Source organism: Meleagris gallopavo, chromosome 6 (assembly GCF_905368555.1).
Source record: "Meleagris gallopavo chromosome 6, MGAL_WU_HG_1.1, whole genome shotgun sequence".
In the NCBI taxonomy this organism is placed as follows: Eukaryota; Metazoa; Chordata; class Aves; order Galliformes; family Phasianidae; genus Meleagris; species Meleagris gallopavo.
Window position 1 is genome coordinate 11,303,392 of NC_139409.1, and position 17,009 is coordinate 11,320,400.

Here is a 17,009-nt window from a genome sequence, read left to right on the forward strand (position 1 = left end):
CACATCTAAAATAATTTTGAGATCTTTGAATGACAGCCTACATATAGTAGATGCAAATTCGTTATGGTTAGTACTGATCAGCTCAATTTCATAGTCCTTAATGCATGGAAAATATTAGAGAGAGTTTTGCTCTCACAATCACTGTAGCATATAGCTCATTGTCTTTATTAAGTATTTGCCTAAATACGTGGAACACCAAAATCTACAGAAGCCAGAATACAGAAAACTCAGTTAAACGTCCTTTGCAAAAGAAAGAACTTGACTGAAAATAATTTTAAAAAATCAATTTATTGAAGAAAGCTCCATCTTAAACTCATACCCTATCTTGTTTGAGAGAAATTGAAAAGTATCAAAACGACGTTTCAGATTTTTTTATCAATTTTTTTATCAAAAATCCAAGAAAGCATCCATGACACTGAATTTTGCCATTATCTTATTGGTTTTTAACTGCATTATATCCATAAGTCACACCAAAAGTAATGCCTCCTATTTATTTCCATGGAAACTACAACAGATACAAAGAGCACTATTTGATGAAGCAAATTCTCAGTTAGAAAACACTATTTTTCAACGTAGTCATCACCCATAGCTATGCATTTTCACCAGTGATGAACAAGAGCCTGCATGCTGTGCATGTAGAACTCTCATAGCCATCTATAACATAACATCTTTCACATCACTATCAACACTTCTGAAACACATCACCCACCACCTCACTGCACTAATATCCACTGATTGGTCTTCATAAACCTTCAGTAAACAATGAATGTGAATGGGTGCCATTTTTTCCACATGGAGAAATTCAGTTTCACACCTTTGCTTCATATGCACTTGCACGTCAGACATAATTCTGTCATGGTTCCTCTGCTGCCATCTGTTGCATGGCAACAAAATGTAACAGAATACTATTGGGAAGATTCAATCTTGACTGTCATACCACCAACATCTGCCATTAACTTTGTGGGCCAATATAATAAAATAGGAGGCAGTACTTCCAGAGAAATCAACAGCAACAGGCATTTTGTTTTTTAATCTCTCATCAGTTTTCCATAAGAGAACCCATTTGTTTTTCGGAGAATTGTTACAGCTAAAGACAAAGAAATAACTTCAAGCTGATCTTATATGTAGGCATTTGGTTGTGGGTTTATGTAACTTCAGCTTAATTTTAGATAGATGAGCGTGTAAAATAATTGAAATGTTTCTAAATAACAGATGGAATGAAATCAATGGAAATAAATCCAAGACAAAGGTTGATGTATCAGCTGGTATAAATCATAACTCCAATGGCAGAACTACACTATGTTTATCTCTGCTAGACAAATGTTAAAAGGATCCTGAAAATAAAACTTAAATCAAAAATTTGCTATGCCAGCAAAATCTTCTCTTATAAAGCTAATCGCTTACTTTATAAGCTATAAATGTTTCTGGGGCTGGTATTTGTTCTAAATGTATTTTTTGATTGTTTGTTTGCTTGTTTGCTTGTTTGTTTGTTCAAAGAAGAAACTCTAATCTAGGATCTCTTTGGCAGATGCCTTTACCAATTATCTTTGATATACTGACAGTCAACCATATTTCTTTGCACATTACATCTTCTGACCTACTACAGTATATAATTTCATTAAGTTGTCTAAATGTGAGTATGGAACCACAATTGCTCCTTGAGTACCTGCGGCTTGTTAGCATGAAGTTAGAACTAGTGTGTCACTACAGTGCACATTGATGTTTACTTAACAACTATTTGGAAATAAAAACTTATATGGAACTACATTTCATTGCTTAGAATGCAAATATTTAACAGGTAGAATATACAAAATCTTACATATAACTACTTCTGAACTCTTTTTGTGTGTTATGTCAACTAAAGTTAGAAGTCGATTACAGCAAGGTCTTCCTTGTCAGTTATCCTGGTAGGAGGACTTGTCAAAACAGAAGAAAAAGCATATAACATTTTATCACAAGACTGTGGGAATAAGAAAAGTATAGTTTGTCCATTTATGCAGAGGGAGGAAAGAGAAAAACCTCAAACTTGGTGATAAGAATGCCAAATAGAATTCCTCTTTATTGGTATCACAAATCTCAAGCACAAACCTGTTTACTGTGCTTTAGAGATAAGAAAGGAGTATGGTTAAGGTAAAAAAAAACATTGCAGGTAATGTGGATTCCATCAAGACAAGAGCATTTTTGCTAGATAATTTAAACATGATTTTTTTATCCTCCTGTCTTGTAAGGACTCAGTATCACAATGAGAACTGTAAGTACAGTCTTTCATCAGGAACAGAATAGGCTAATAAGCAGCATAAAAATATAGGTCTACCAAAAATAATGGTCTTAACTTCTGGATTTTGAAAAAGCTCAGATTTCTCTGAGGCAGTCTCCATTTTCCTCCTATTAATGAAAAGCTGCAGTGCAGAAGATTCAAGGAAGCATACAGGTATATCCTACATAGCTTTATCATACAGGAAAATCATTTCCACAGAAGAAATTGAGTTTCACTTGTAAATGTCCTTTGACTTGTCTGGTACTGAAGGAAGATTCAAACCTCTTGCTGTAAACAAAAAGCATTCATTAATTAGTTTCAAAATAGCAATACAAAAAAAAGATGCAAATGCAAGTTAGTGGCTCATGAAATGTTCAGGTAACAAATCATAAAACTAGACACATCTTGAACCATTATTTGCATAAAAACTGGCGAACTTCTGAGTGGTAGACAGACATACCTACCTACACATCACTATAGTGACAGACTCATTACTGCAAACAGAATTAAATTAAATATTGACATAAAAAGTAACATGATATCTCAAACTATAACACATCAATAAGCTGATTACTTCAGCAAAACCCTGCATAGGGATCTATGTGCCATTGTGCATGCATTTAAAGTACTACACATGCGTAAGTTACTCAGATACTGCATTAAATTCAATAAATTAAACATGAATCATTGGGCATGTTAAATGAATTGCAACCCATAATCATCTAAGTAGCAATAAGGCATTCATTTAAACTGACCTAGATGGATTGTGTGCAGGGTTGTTAAATAAAATGAGAATACAAGTTACAGGTTAGAATTCTTGCAACTCTTTTCTGGTTGAAGGGATTTTTTTAAGTCAGTAACTGAAACTGTGCAAATATCTAACCTTTTGGGACCTCCTTCGCTAGACAATGGTTTATTGGTGCAGTTTGTATGCATATAAAATCATAAATAATATATTTGTGTGAAATCCTCTGAAATCCTGTACATCTGAATAGTAGGGAATAGAATTCAGAGCAGTACTGATTATGAGTGTACAAAATAGCCACCTGAGCCAGGTATCTCCAGAATTTCAATATTTAAATGAAAGGGAAACATTTGTTTGTACTTATTAAAAAATGCTCAGCAGTTACTTGGATATACTTTACTATCTTATTCAGGATGGTTTCACGGTTCAGAGAGAAGAACATTACTCCTTCACTCAAAGGATTTATGGAGAATTCATCCCACTAAATGTGAAAGTCTGTTCTTTATGTGAGTCATTCTAGTCTCCATGTATAATCAGTAGAAACATAGTTACTATAGGCTCAGAAGTCTAAGATAGAATTCTTCTCACTTTAAAATAGACGTTTTTAATACATCAGTTGGATTGAATCCTAAAAAAACCCTACCTCTCAACAATGAATATAAAGGGAGCTTCAGCAATAGCTGTCAATGCTACATATGTTTAAGGAAGATGAGGTGAGTTTATTCCTAAAATCTAGTCTTGGCTTTGCTGATAACCTGCTGGAAGTCTAAGTGCTCTAAAAAAAAAATCAAGAATCCTATTTCAGACTTCATTACTCCATTGATGACATCTATTAGGCAATATCTGTACCTTTCTGACATCTATATCCATTCATGGTGACTCACAACTTTAATCTTTTGGTACATGTGTTCTGCCTCCCAGCCTATCTGTTTTGTATGTTTACTGCATAGTCTTCAAAGCAATTGTCACTTTTTGTGTCAGTGTGTAGCATACCTGAGCCTCAGAATCAGAAGTACCTCTTAGCTCATCAATCATACAGGTAGTTAATTAAGAATTGTAATTGTCATTGGCATCATCTGAGGTTAGAGGTAATGTGAATAGGCCATGGGAGTTTGTATATCCTTCTGTGCTGATTTAAGCCAGAAAGCATATCTTCACACTGTAAAAAAATAAAACAAAATAAAATAAAGGAAAAAATTCAATGACTCATTGCTCCATTGTTTCTGCTATTAATAGTTTAAAATACAAATATAAGCACATCCTTAATTAATACTAGATAAAATTATAAAGAAATGCTCTTTAGAAAGGTATTTGAAAAGGTTATTGAAAACAAGAGTGATGGCAAAAAAATGTTGTATCTGTAATGTTACTGTTGAACATTTAAGACAAGAATAACTTTGAATTTTTAAATGCTGAATATTTTAATGCTCTATGAATTTAATAGAAGCCAGCTATGGTAATAAGCTAGGTGTCATTGCATGACCTCAGTCAAGTTTTGTGCCCATGAAGGAAAATGAAGCAATGTTACACAGTAAAAATGAAATAAGGAGTATTATAAAGTCATTACAGTATGTCATACTTTCATCAAATTGGACAAGATTTCATGAGCTTAACTCATTCTGTATCCCTAGTACTAGTGTCCAAGGAATAAGTACTTTTTTTGTATAAGTTCTGCATCACAGCTTGGCAAAAACCCGGTTACCAGATAACATCCATTTAAGTCAACAGTAAAACATTTTTTAAACAAAGTAAATTACATGCTACAGGTCTCCAAAATAGCCTGTACTATAGCCATCCCTCATGTCAGGATACACATCTGAACTAAACTCTGTGAAATTAGATTGGACTTGCCCAAGCCAGAGAGTTTAAAGCTACCTTGGATGTCCTTTCATTACAATACAGTCATCCTGATTGGTAAAGCTCACTGATTAAGACATCTAAATTAATTTGTTTACACGCAAGCTAAGTTCCCATTATCATCAGTAGAGATCTAATTGGATACATTTAGTGAACATTAAAGATCTACTCAGTGAACTCTAAATTATACACTTACATTTGGATGATTATTTTAGGCTATCCATAGAATTGTTCCCAGCTTAATATGTGCAAAACAGTCTTAAGACCTTTAATTGAGTCAACTCTGATTTAATTTTTGTCCTATTGCCCTCTTATCTAGACTTGTAAACTACAGGCTGTAGGATACTAAGCGTTACTCTGTAGTGATATTTTATTCCATTTATTTTATTACAATATAGTGCGCAAGACAATCCATGCATGCTGTAGCTCTTCATTTTCATCTCATATTGGAAGCTTATACTTGAAGCTCAGTTTATGCACAGTTATTTTCAGTTTATATCATAAGAAAGACAAATCAAAAATGAGAAATGAAGATGTTCCTTCCTGACTGAAGGTTCACAGTCACAGGGTTGCAGAATTGTAGGGGTTGGAAAGGACTTCTTAGATTATCCAGCCCCACCTCACTGCAAAAACAATTTCCCTGCAGTAGGTTACACAGGAAAATATCCAGGAAGGTTTGGTGTGTTTCCAGAGAAGGAGACTACACAACTTTCCTTGCTCTATCATCCTCATAGTAAAGAAATTATTTCTCATATTCAGATGGAACTTACTGTGTTCCAGCATTGCCCCTTGTCCTGTCACTGGGCACCACTGAAAAGGTTACTTTCCTGGAGATTATTTTCCTCTAGGTGAGAGAGTGTCCTGAAATGCTTGGCACATAAATCAAAGACATTTTAAGAAATCCTTTACTCTTCTGCCTTAAGAAAACATTTGGTTCTGTAAGTTCCCTCTTAGTCATTTAGAACAGCCTAGGACATATTTTCATGTCACAGTAAACAGCAATATAGCTGGATATGTTTGCTTGACTAGTTTCTTCTTGTACATAAAGAAGCTAAGAGGTGGACAAACAGTAACATAGAATTAGAAGTTAAACTTGTAGAAAAGAAAATGAAGCAGTAATTTGAAATAAAGGTTTTAGAACTTGCTCAGAACTCATAAAATGTTGATAACATCTTGTCTCTCCACAGCTATTTTGGGGCCATGGAAGATGATGAAGAAATAATGGAAATCCCAGTTGCAGTAGTAAAATTATTAATATGTCCAGTTGCAAGTGGCAATGTAAAGTTAGACCACAACTTACTATAGGTTACATACATACACTACCTTCTCTACTGGATATGTCTAAAAGTTGGTATAACTATCATGCTCAGGATGTATTAAATTTTCCAATAAATAATTTCTGGGGGAAAAAAAAAAACAAAAAACAGTTCTCAACAGAAAAGAATGTCTTGTCTTGTAAGAAACTTCTCTCTCTTTATACCTGCTCTGACGCTTCTCCAGCTGTCTGTATAGTTGCACATGTACAGCATACTATAGGCAAAATCTCTGTACAAACCTCTACACTCGGAAAGACTGTGCAGAGACATGCAGTACCATTAATTGTTCAATACAACGTGTTAGTTGACAGAGCTATATCATTGCCTACTTCAGATAATAAAGAAGTTATGCGATAGTTCTAATGTAGTTCCTGTATTGTGGCTTCTGAAATACTTATTTCATTGAAGTACACGCTCATTTAAAATAACTGATCAAATGCAAGTTTCCATGAAATTTGTAGCATAGAACCTTGTAGGCAGTGATAGGTTAATTAACTTCAAATATTGTCTATCAGAAAAGTTTGGAGTGATTGTCTGATAGTCACTGGCACTCTGACATTCTAAAAGCTTGATTCTGGGGAAATGATGCCACTAGCTTATAGCATATAATATTTTTGAAAATTCTGATAACATGAAAATCACTTTTATGTGAAATTTTGGAAGCTATAAGTAGATATTTGATATAAAAATTTACTATTTATTAATTTACATATACATGTTACATTTAAAATAATTTATGTTTTTCTTATATAAATATACCTAGAAATAGTTAGCAGGTGATAATTTATTGCATACATTGCATTTCACAAAAACTCAGAATCACGATATAAATGATCTTGGATGGGACCTCTCACGTCTGTGTAGTCCAACCGTGTTACTTATTGGAGGCTCAGACAGAGCAAGTTACTCAGAACCATGTCCAGGTTTCTTTTGAATGCCTCCAAAGATGTAGATATGCCCTCCCTTGGCAACTTGCTCCCCTGCTCTGTCACCACTACAATAAAAAAATGTTTTCTTATGTTCAGCTGGAGTTTGCTGTGTTTCAGCTCATGCCCATCGCCCTTTGTCCTGGCACTAGGCACCACTGAAAATAGCTTGGCTCCAATATCTTTGTATCCTCCCTTCAGGTATGTATATATATTGATAAGATTCCACTTGATAATTCTTCACAGAATGCAACCTACTTAACATTAGCATGAGAAAGTTAAATTTCTAGTCCAAGCAACTCATTTGGACATTGAGTACCTAGGCTAATCTTTCCTGTTTAGCTTAAAAGCAGAACTGAGAAACTAAGCAATGTATAGTGAATGAATGCTTTCTGCACACTTACAGTATTGAGAAATGGTGAATGGCTGTCACTATTAATTTTGGAAAAAAATAAGTTCTATAAACATAGTAACTCTATAATGAGACCACTTTAAAAGAAAACTAATTTTGATAGTAGTTATGAAAGCTACTGGAACCAGCAAACCTTGTTCTGTTTTCAATAGGCAGTGGGGAAAGTCTTACTTTGATAGAATTTCTTTCTACATTTTAGGAGAAAATTAGAGAAATGGCAAGTTATCAAGATCGTAAGTTAGTAGGTGATTATCAGTTGAAGAGTTTTATCCAGCTAGATCAAATGCACATTTCTTCTGATTACATTTGAAGCAGCATATTGTGCATATGATTGCCTGCCAATGATTCCACTGGCAGAAGGATTAAGTCCTAATTTGCCTCCAAGGGTTGCCAACAGGATGACAATCTAGCCTCATGTTTTATCATCCACTAGAAAATTTGTCTGCCATTAGAGAAAGGTATGTGACTAGCTAGGTAAAATCATTTACAATGCACTCTAAGCCACATTTATATACATTATATATTTTATCTCCTTGATTCATTCCTCATTTCTCCTTGTTAGAAATCACGACAGCATTTTGCCTCCATCAAGGAGAGCAGGTGAACAACTTGAACCATTCTATGCACCTGCATTAACGTTAAATCAGCTTTCATGAATTGTGCATGAGATCCAATATGTTATAGTCATTAACTCTGGCATAAGGTAAAAAAAGCTTCTTCAGAGACAGGACTTTCTTTTACCATGTCAAGCCAAAAATACGTAAAAACTACAGAAGGTAATGACTCAGACCCTTAAGATCTTTCCCTTTTACTTGAAGTAAAGGAAGAACAGGTTTAAATTAGGAAACATCGACTGAAGAAAAACAGAAAAGATGAAACTGTGATATACGAACATTACTCGCGATTAGTTTAATATATAATTTGCTCTGCTGTCCATGATCCATATCAGTAACTGAAGTTTTAGAGTACATTTATAGCTATTATAGAAAGAGTAAGACTTGTAACCTACATTCTTTTTCTCTTATTCCAACAACTGTGTTTTCTCCCTGCAAAATTTTAACATTGCCATTAAATGCAGGAGAGTCTGTCACTACAGCAGCTGTTCCAGTTTTCCTTACAAAGCTGGTAGCTGTAGCCCGGTTAAGTGCTACCCCCTAGTGTTCAAATACCTCGCGTTGGATCTTTTAAACCCGTGTGCCTGAGTGTATGTTAATTTTCTTCCGTGGTTACACCCAGTACCTCAAACAGAGGCTCCAGGTGAAGATAATGGAGGATCAGTTTCACAGACCATTTTATTTACAGTTAAATTCTTCCCTCATCGAATTGTATTGTAGTGCTTTTTCTTCCATATCTCCATTACTGTACCAAAGTTTAACCACTATTCACTTCCTTTCCATTTTAAACATTCTACTTTTTTTTTTTTTTTAATCAATCAACCAGACAGATTATTTCTTCTTCCTTAATTCTTTTAGACTAAGTATATGGAGACCACCTAGTGTGCAGTTACAAATGCAATTATCATCACAAACAACTTTGTGTAAGGTAGTTAACTGGTCAGATGACTGCCACCCATGCTCAACAAACCAGTGGACTGATTCCCATTTCTTTTGATTGAACATCTCAGCAGGGAAATTTCTATTATTCAGTTTGAGGAAATCAGTAAGTAAGTAAATAAATAAACAAACAAATAAATGCTAACTCACGCAACTCAGTGATATTTGTGTGCATTATTTCAGATATTATTTCAGATACTTTTCACCAGGCAAATTGATCATCAAGGCCTCTTCAGAAGCACGACTTAAAGCAGTTCAAATGTAGTGTGTTGACAGAGCAACAGTTTTTATTGTTTTCTTGAATTAAATCATAATTACATGCATCAGCTCAGGTCAACAAAATGAAAAATAATCTGAATCAAAGCAAAATAATACATTTATATTTTCCCTTCAGAAAAAATAAAAAACTTCCACTATGTGGAAATTATTTTTTTTTTCTCAACAGATATTTAGCTGTGTAAGATTATCATTTTCTTTTCACAAATTATACTTGCGGACTTGAATACTATAAGCTTCTCAATAGCCATATATATAAGGACCTGCCTTATGTTAATGCTTATTTTGGCTCACAGGACAACTCAGGTTCTTAAGATCATGGTGTCCCTTGATATAAGAACTTGGTCTACGAGTATCAAGTTTGTGATGTGTGAGTGTCTGTACGTTTGAGAGTGAGAGAGAATACACTTGAAAATTTGACTTGCCATTAAATAACACATTGCTGTGTTACCAGCTTTTCCTGGTTCTTTGTATATTAGTGTGGGAATTTTATGAAGACAGTATTTTCTTGTGCTTGCTGAAATAGTGAAGTTTCAGACCTTCATAAAACATACACAACATTGCAACAGAAAAGCAATAATAAATGAATATAAGAGGAAAAAAAACCTTCCAGCCTCTGTTCAAGTTCAAATAAGTTGTATTTGCTCAGGGCTATGATGCTTCAGGAAATAAAGGCAATAAGGAGTAAAGAGAGTTTACAACTTTAGGAAAGATTTTATTTCTTACTGATTCAATTGAGTTTTAGGAATACCACTGGAGGCCCTAAGAATATTCAGAACAGAATTTTACAGGGACTAATCTCAATTACCTTTATAAACATTGTCTATCTACAGAAGATTGTGAGAGATTTCTGCAGGTTTGTTTCTTCCTCATCTCGGAAGATAAGGTTTATATGGTTGTAATATGTGCCCATTCCTCTGTCCATCGAGCAGTCCACTGATAATCATTTCCAACAGATTTCAAACAGTCAGGGCAGGAAGGAGAGAGCTAAAAGATGTAAGAGCTTCCAATTAAAAAAGTAAATTAAAAAATAGCATCTTGAAAAGCACATGAGAAAAATCGAATATTCTTGTAGTAGGAAGGTGTGCTATGCTAAGACTCATGAAGTCAGTCATCAAAGGACAGAGTACGCAGCCATAATTCATATTATTGTTTGTTTAAAGCTGTGAAATTTCCCATAGCAGTGCCTGTGCAATCAAGTGCATGACAAAGCCAAAAAACACAGGTCCCTTGAATATGAAAAGAACATAAGGCGAGAGATCTGCCTGTCTGGAAATAAATGGCTGGCTGCTTATCTTGGGATGTAAAAACTGGATTCAGTTCTCATGGAACCTTGCTCAAGTCCAAAGTATCTATACATCTGTTTCCTCTAGAATGGCATCTGGTTATGCACCCACACTGTCTTTGAGAAGCTTTGATTAAGATTCCCAGACTTAACGTCAGAACATTTATCTATGTCACAGGAATTATGTAAAAATAAGTGTGTTGCTGATGATGAAGCAATCAAATACTGTGGCAATCAGTTTCTTAAAGCTATTTGAGATGACTGATGGAATTATTTCACAGTCAAACAAAGAATTCTGGAAGTTCAACAAAAGGAAAGAAAACAAAAAAACCTTCTCTTTAAAGGTAATATTGGGTTCCCTCAAGCAACAAGTTAACTGAGCCTGCTTCTCCCCAGAAACTTTAAAGAGCATGTGTTGTTTAATTCCATGGATGCTTGTGTATTTAATATTTTTCTTTCAAACGTGTATGTGAATGTGATTCAGATTGCTGCTGCTCAGTGGCACAATATGTATGTTTGCAAAGAAAGCCATTATGGCTTAGTTCCCTGTTGTTCAGTGTCTGAATTCTTGTGTCTCCTTCTCACTGCATTAGCTCAAGCAATCTAACTCTGGTTTTCCCAAGCCATCCCACAAAGCACTGACTTATTCTATAACTCTCTGGTTTCTACATACCCAGAGGCTGGTTCAGAGCTGTGCACACGTCTGGCAAGCAAACATGGGCTGAATGATCAGCTGGCAGTCTAAGGAGGACACGTGATTTTGTACCACTACTACATAATCTTATTCCCACTGTATATTATTGGCACTCTTCTCTTGCCATGCTTCTGAGTTCCTCACCTTTAAGTTGAAATTCAAGAGCTAATAAAGTCCTGGCAGGTTCTCATAGCCCAGTATCCCCATAAGTATATCGTTGCCCATGCTCGTTACTGGGCACAGGCCTTGAACTGGCTTTTCCAGGGTCTCAGGACCTTGCCTCTTTCAGATTATTTGGATTTAATAGCGATTCTTCTATTTGACCATCCTGTTACATCCAATTTGTGTCAATTTTGCTTTTTGTTCTATAGTATAACTATATTTTTTTATATAGACACTAGCAGTGAGTAATTCCTCTGTGAAGAGTGAAGTGGTTATGAGTTCAGCATAATGATGCAGTGGTAGAGAAGCACAGGAGAGGTATGATAGCACTGACCACATATGAGAATATGTAGAGGAGTACAGGCATGAGGGTAGCAAGAAAGAGGCTGCAGGATAGCACTGAAGCCCCAGAAAGATAAACAATTCACCAATGCTGAGTTAAAGAAATGGAGTTACGGACTCCTTACACACCTTACATGCAAAATTTGGTTGCAATATTAACTATGTTGCTGAACGGTTGACAAAGAAAATGGTGCAAAACTGTCAAAAAAACTGAATGACCTCAAGTGAACCCATAGTGAAGAAGAAACCATGGACCTCATAATACTCTGGGAAAAAGGAAGAAAAAAACACCACCAGGATCACTCCAGATAGCAACAGAACTGTGAGACACAGAAATTTTCTGCAACCCCTTCTGCCTGACTTCCTTCTGAGAAAAGACCAAGACCAAGATGGGCAATGGACAGGTGTGTATAAGGATCTCAAGCATATAATTACTACTGAAACCTTTATTTTCACTTTTATTTTACTACATGGAGTAAAATCTTTTTCTTTCATTTTTCTGCATTTCTTAGCTTGATTTTTTTTTACTTTTGATTTTTCTTATGAAATTTCACTTATGCCAATAATGAATTCTTGGCTTTACACATACAGCGTGTTTTTTTATTGCATGTCACAACTTTTCTAATTTAACAGTGTGACAGACAAATGAAATGATTACATAAATTCTTTAGAAGCCAGGCTTAGAAATAAAGAATAATTGTATCAACAGAGTGGAATCCACTCTCTCCAATACTTTTTTTTTTATTATTAATTCCAATACCACTCTCTGCTACTTACACCTTTTGTCAAAGATTACAAGAGCTAAGCCTCCCTTTGACAGCATAAGTGTGGGTACTTTGGTATCAACAATCTAAACAGAAGCAATAATGCAGCACTAGAAAAAGAGGCTGGTGGGTTGTGGGTTGTTATAACTTATTTAATATGCATTAAGGGATATTTACTTAAGAGTTTAAGAGACATTGTCTAATGAAAGCAGTTAAGATTGGAATAGATTAGATATGGCAGTTGTAGAAAAGCTTCATAATTGGACCCTTTTTATTAAAATTTAACTAGAGTTAACAAATGAATAGTTCAAATGGAGTCAAGGTTGACTTGGGGTAGTGGGATGGAACAGATGGCCTCTTCAATCCTCTTTTAGCTCTATTTTCTGAGATAATTCTACACATGATGCAGTAAGACTTATTTGCTAGTACTTTTCTCCTTTGTTGTATCTTGGACTGAGGCTAGAAGTTTTTTATATTGTGCTAAAGAATATGGAAAACCTCAGTGACAGGTATGGAATCCAACTCACTGAATGAAAAACAGCAGCTAAATGCTTCTGTAAATGCCTAAATTAAGAAGTTACTCCTGTATGTAATTTCTCTGTTTCATTGAGTAGTATCCAATGAATGTAGAATTCTTATGATTTTTTTTTTTTTTTTTTTTTTTTTTTTTTTTTGAGTCTGTGAATATTCTCTTTGTAAAGATGACACAAAGAATTTAATCAGGAAGTTTCTGCTGCACTGCAGACACTGCTGAAATGTAAGGATAGCGGAATTCAGAAATATATTTAGTTCATCTGTATCCAGTGTCAGAGAAAAAGGCAAGGAACAAAACAAGTTATCAGTCAAACAAACACTACTAGGGGTCTCATAAGAAAGACAGAATTTGTTATAGGGTAGTTGTGGAGGACTATGGGACTGCATAAGTTTTACTATGGGATGTTCTGAAGTTTTTTGCACAGAATTGCAAAACCTATTACAAGATATCTAGGGAAAAAGCCAAAGGCAGTGGCAGAGAGCAAGGTGTGTGGGGCAGGAGCTGTTGTGAAGAGGAGGGATAGTCAAAGGTGTAAGTTGCAGGCAAGCCCTGCACCTGAACTCTGTATTAAGTTCTATTTCTACATATTTTCTGTGCAAGGATGCTCTCTACTTTCTGGGTGTGCATGTGTGCATGTGTACGCATGCTGTTAGTAACCTTCAGGCTGGACTGTGTAGGAAGTTATAACTTCAGAATCTGGAAGGACCCAAGGACTGAGCCAATAACTGCACAAATGGAAGACTTTACAGAGACGGATTCGTTATATTTAAGTGTTAACTGTACAGGTAAAATAGAATAAAAAGCTGCTGTGAATCATCTGAACATTCTGTAAGCCTTGCTTCAATCTTTGCCTGCAGTGAACATAAGAATCAGTACAACTGAAATACACACTATACAAACAAGCTTGTAGTCAGCTTCCCAAATTATGCATAAATTAATAGAAAGATATAACGTATTTCAGATTTATGGCAATATCATTAGGATTACTTTGATTTGATTAGAACATATTGAATCAGTATGAGAAAATACTTAATATATGCTCAGTAAAGCAATGAGAATGGGTTGTTACCTAGACAACTTGACTCATCTGCAGTACTGAAACCAAATGTTGAATCTCTCATAGATAGAAGAAAAGCTACAAAGAATATAAATTCTTAAGGTCTTCCTTTCTTTAGAGTTACCATTTAAAATGTAGGCTCTAGATTTCAAACAAGAAAACATATAAAAAATTTAGATTAGTTCTTCTACTCATGCGTAGGTAAAGATGTATGTTTAATATTTTATTTGTAGAACTGACAGATTTTTTGGGAATATTTAATGCTATAGATTGTGTATCCCTAGTACAAAATCCTTTTATCTGTTTGTTGTTGTTTGTTGTTTGTTTTTTAATGTCACATGCTATCTCAAAATCCACCATTTTAGACTTTGTTTTTTACACAGACTAGAAAGCTAGGCATTTCTGTGAGAATAAAATATTAATCCACAAACAAGATAGTAAAGCAAGCCTTAGTTGTGCATTATAAAGAATGAGAGTTCCCTCTGCTGGAATGTTATATTATTTCAGTTCTGAAATAAAATGCATATGAAAGTTCATTCTTCTTAGTTCAAACTATTTCTGAAACATCAAAATAATTAGCATTTTTCGTAGTTTGATAGTAGTCATTCTTGCATTGTTGTAATGTGCACTGAAATGGAAGAGAATAAACTAATGCAGCCTTTTTTGAGGCAAATGGATCATCAAAATTCATTTGCATTAGAGTTACAATAGAGATATCTTGATTACTACTTTAGGAACATTTATACAAGTTGCAATGTCACCATGTGAAAAGAATTGGTGTTAACTGAGCACTTAAGATACTCCAGTCAGAGACTGAGTATTCAGCCTTCAAGTGCTATAAAAGCCTACACAGGAAGTCAGGCTCATTTCTCCTGTCTCCTATCGAACAGCCCAAAATCTAAACTCCAAAAGGAATTTCAATATTGTTATACTGAACTAACCTTTATGATGCCAGACCAAACAGTCCTGACAATGAGATGAAAGAAAATTAGGACATTAAGAAATGGTTAAAAAGAAGTCTTAACTGGAACACAGAAGTGTAGTAGAACTGTACAATCTTAAAAAATCTATGTATGTACATATATAAATAAAATAAAACAAACAAAGGTAACGTAAGTAAAGACATCGGTTTGTAGCAAAACAACTTAAACAGAATTATTAAATAGATTTTCCAGGAATAGAGCTACATGCAGATAAAGAGATACAGTGCAAGGTCCTCCACGTGGGTCAATACAGTCCCAAACTTGAATACTTGCAAGGCATGGACTGAGAGCGGCCCTGAGGAAAAGAATATGGGAGTACGAGAGGATGAAAAACTGAACATGAGCCAGCAGTGATTACTTGAAGGCCAGAAGGCCAACTGGATTCTGGACTGCATCAGAAGAGAGGTGCCCAGTAGGCTAAGGAAGGCCATATTTCCCCTCTGCTCTGCTTTTGTAAGACCCCATCCATGGTACTGCATCCAGGTCTGGGGCCCCCAGCACATAGAGCTGTTGGAATCCATCCAGAGGATGGACGTGACTGTGAACAAATGAGCATCTCTCCCGTGAAGAAATGTTGAGGGATCTGGGCTTGTTTACCCTGCAGAAGAGATGGTGCTAAGAAGACATAATTGAGGCATTCCAGTACCGAATGAGAGCTTAAAAGCAGGAGGAAGTCTGATTTTTTACATGGGCAGATAATCATAGGAAATGGCTTTAGACTGAAAAAGGTGAGGTTTAAATTGTATTTTAGGAGGAAATTCTTTACTCAGGCTGTGTAAGGCACTGGAACACGTTGCTCAGGGAAGTTGTGGATGTCCTATCTCTGGAAGTGCTCAAGGCCAGGCACAATGGGGCTCTGGGCAAGCTGACCTAGATGCCTACCTACAGCAGGGGTTTGGAACTAGATTGTTCTTAAGGACCCTTTCAACCCAAACCGTTCTTTGATTCTACTGTCCATAATGCTACCAAATAAAGTCTTCTGGGAATTGTTGTGATTGGAGGCAAGAAGACAACATACAAAGGACAAACAAAAATAGTCTACTAAATAGGTTTATTTATTTCAGAAGAAATTTAGATTATTGAATTAACCACACTACTAACTTAAGAGCACTGAAGGAGTAATCTTGTAGTTTCTGCAACAGGAGCACACTAATAACAAATCCAGAAAAGCTGAGATCTGCCAACTGCTATAGCATGCTTTATAAAATGTCTTTATAAAGAGAAACCCAAACATAGTGTGGAAGTGAGCGACTCTCTGTAGCAAGGTTTCATTACAAACACTGACGAGTACCTGCAAGAGTACATCAATGTAAAAATGGAAAAATATATTTTTGAAGCAAAGTAGCAAGTGGGATTCTTTAAACTGTTCTGTGTATATCTGTGCTCTTCCAAACATTTCCTGAAGTGCTTCTCCACAAGAAACTATTGATCTGGTGTAGGTCATGTACTCTCAGTGAATTAGCACTGTAAAAAGAATGCCAGAGTTCACCTGCATGTTTCAACAGACTAGACTGAGATTTTCCCTTTCAACATATGGCTCATTCCATCTGTTTACAGCAGTTTAAGTTTCATTTCCTTCATTTTATCCTGTCATTTCAGGGACAACCTGTTCTCTTTCAGAAACAATTTGTGGTTTTCTCCATATTGCAACAAACATGATGAAATATCTTCTAAGCTCTCATTTCCTGTATGATGCTAAATATTTTATTCATTTCACCTTGAACAGCTTACGAAAGAGGAAAAAAGTCAAAAGAAGAGGTGAGCAGAAAGCTTGCTGGTCCTCACTTAAGAACTGGAAATAACACCATAATTCAGTAGCACTTTGATGACTTCTTTAGGTGTTGT

General features: G+C 35.4%; 1 long non-coding RNA gene across 3 annotated transcripts in view; it reads right to left on the reverse strand.

Annotated features, from left to right (window-relative positions):
- Positions 1-214: 214 nt before the first annotated feature.
- The window catches only part of LOC104911382 (uncharacterized), a 45,915-nt gene continuing 29,120 nt past the window's right edge, over positions 215-17,009 (reverse strand). For all 3 annotated transcript variants that reach the window (XR_014884158.1, XR_014884159.1, XR_014884160.1), the window contains 2 exons: positions 3,996-4,161; positions 215-2,545 (listed from right to left, as the gene is read on the reverse strand). This is a non-coding gene — a long non-coding RNA (uncharacterized LOC104911382). The remainder of the gene's footprint in view (positions 2,546-3,995; positions 4,162-17,009) is intronic.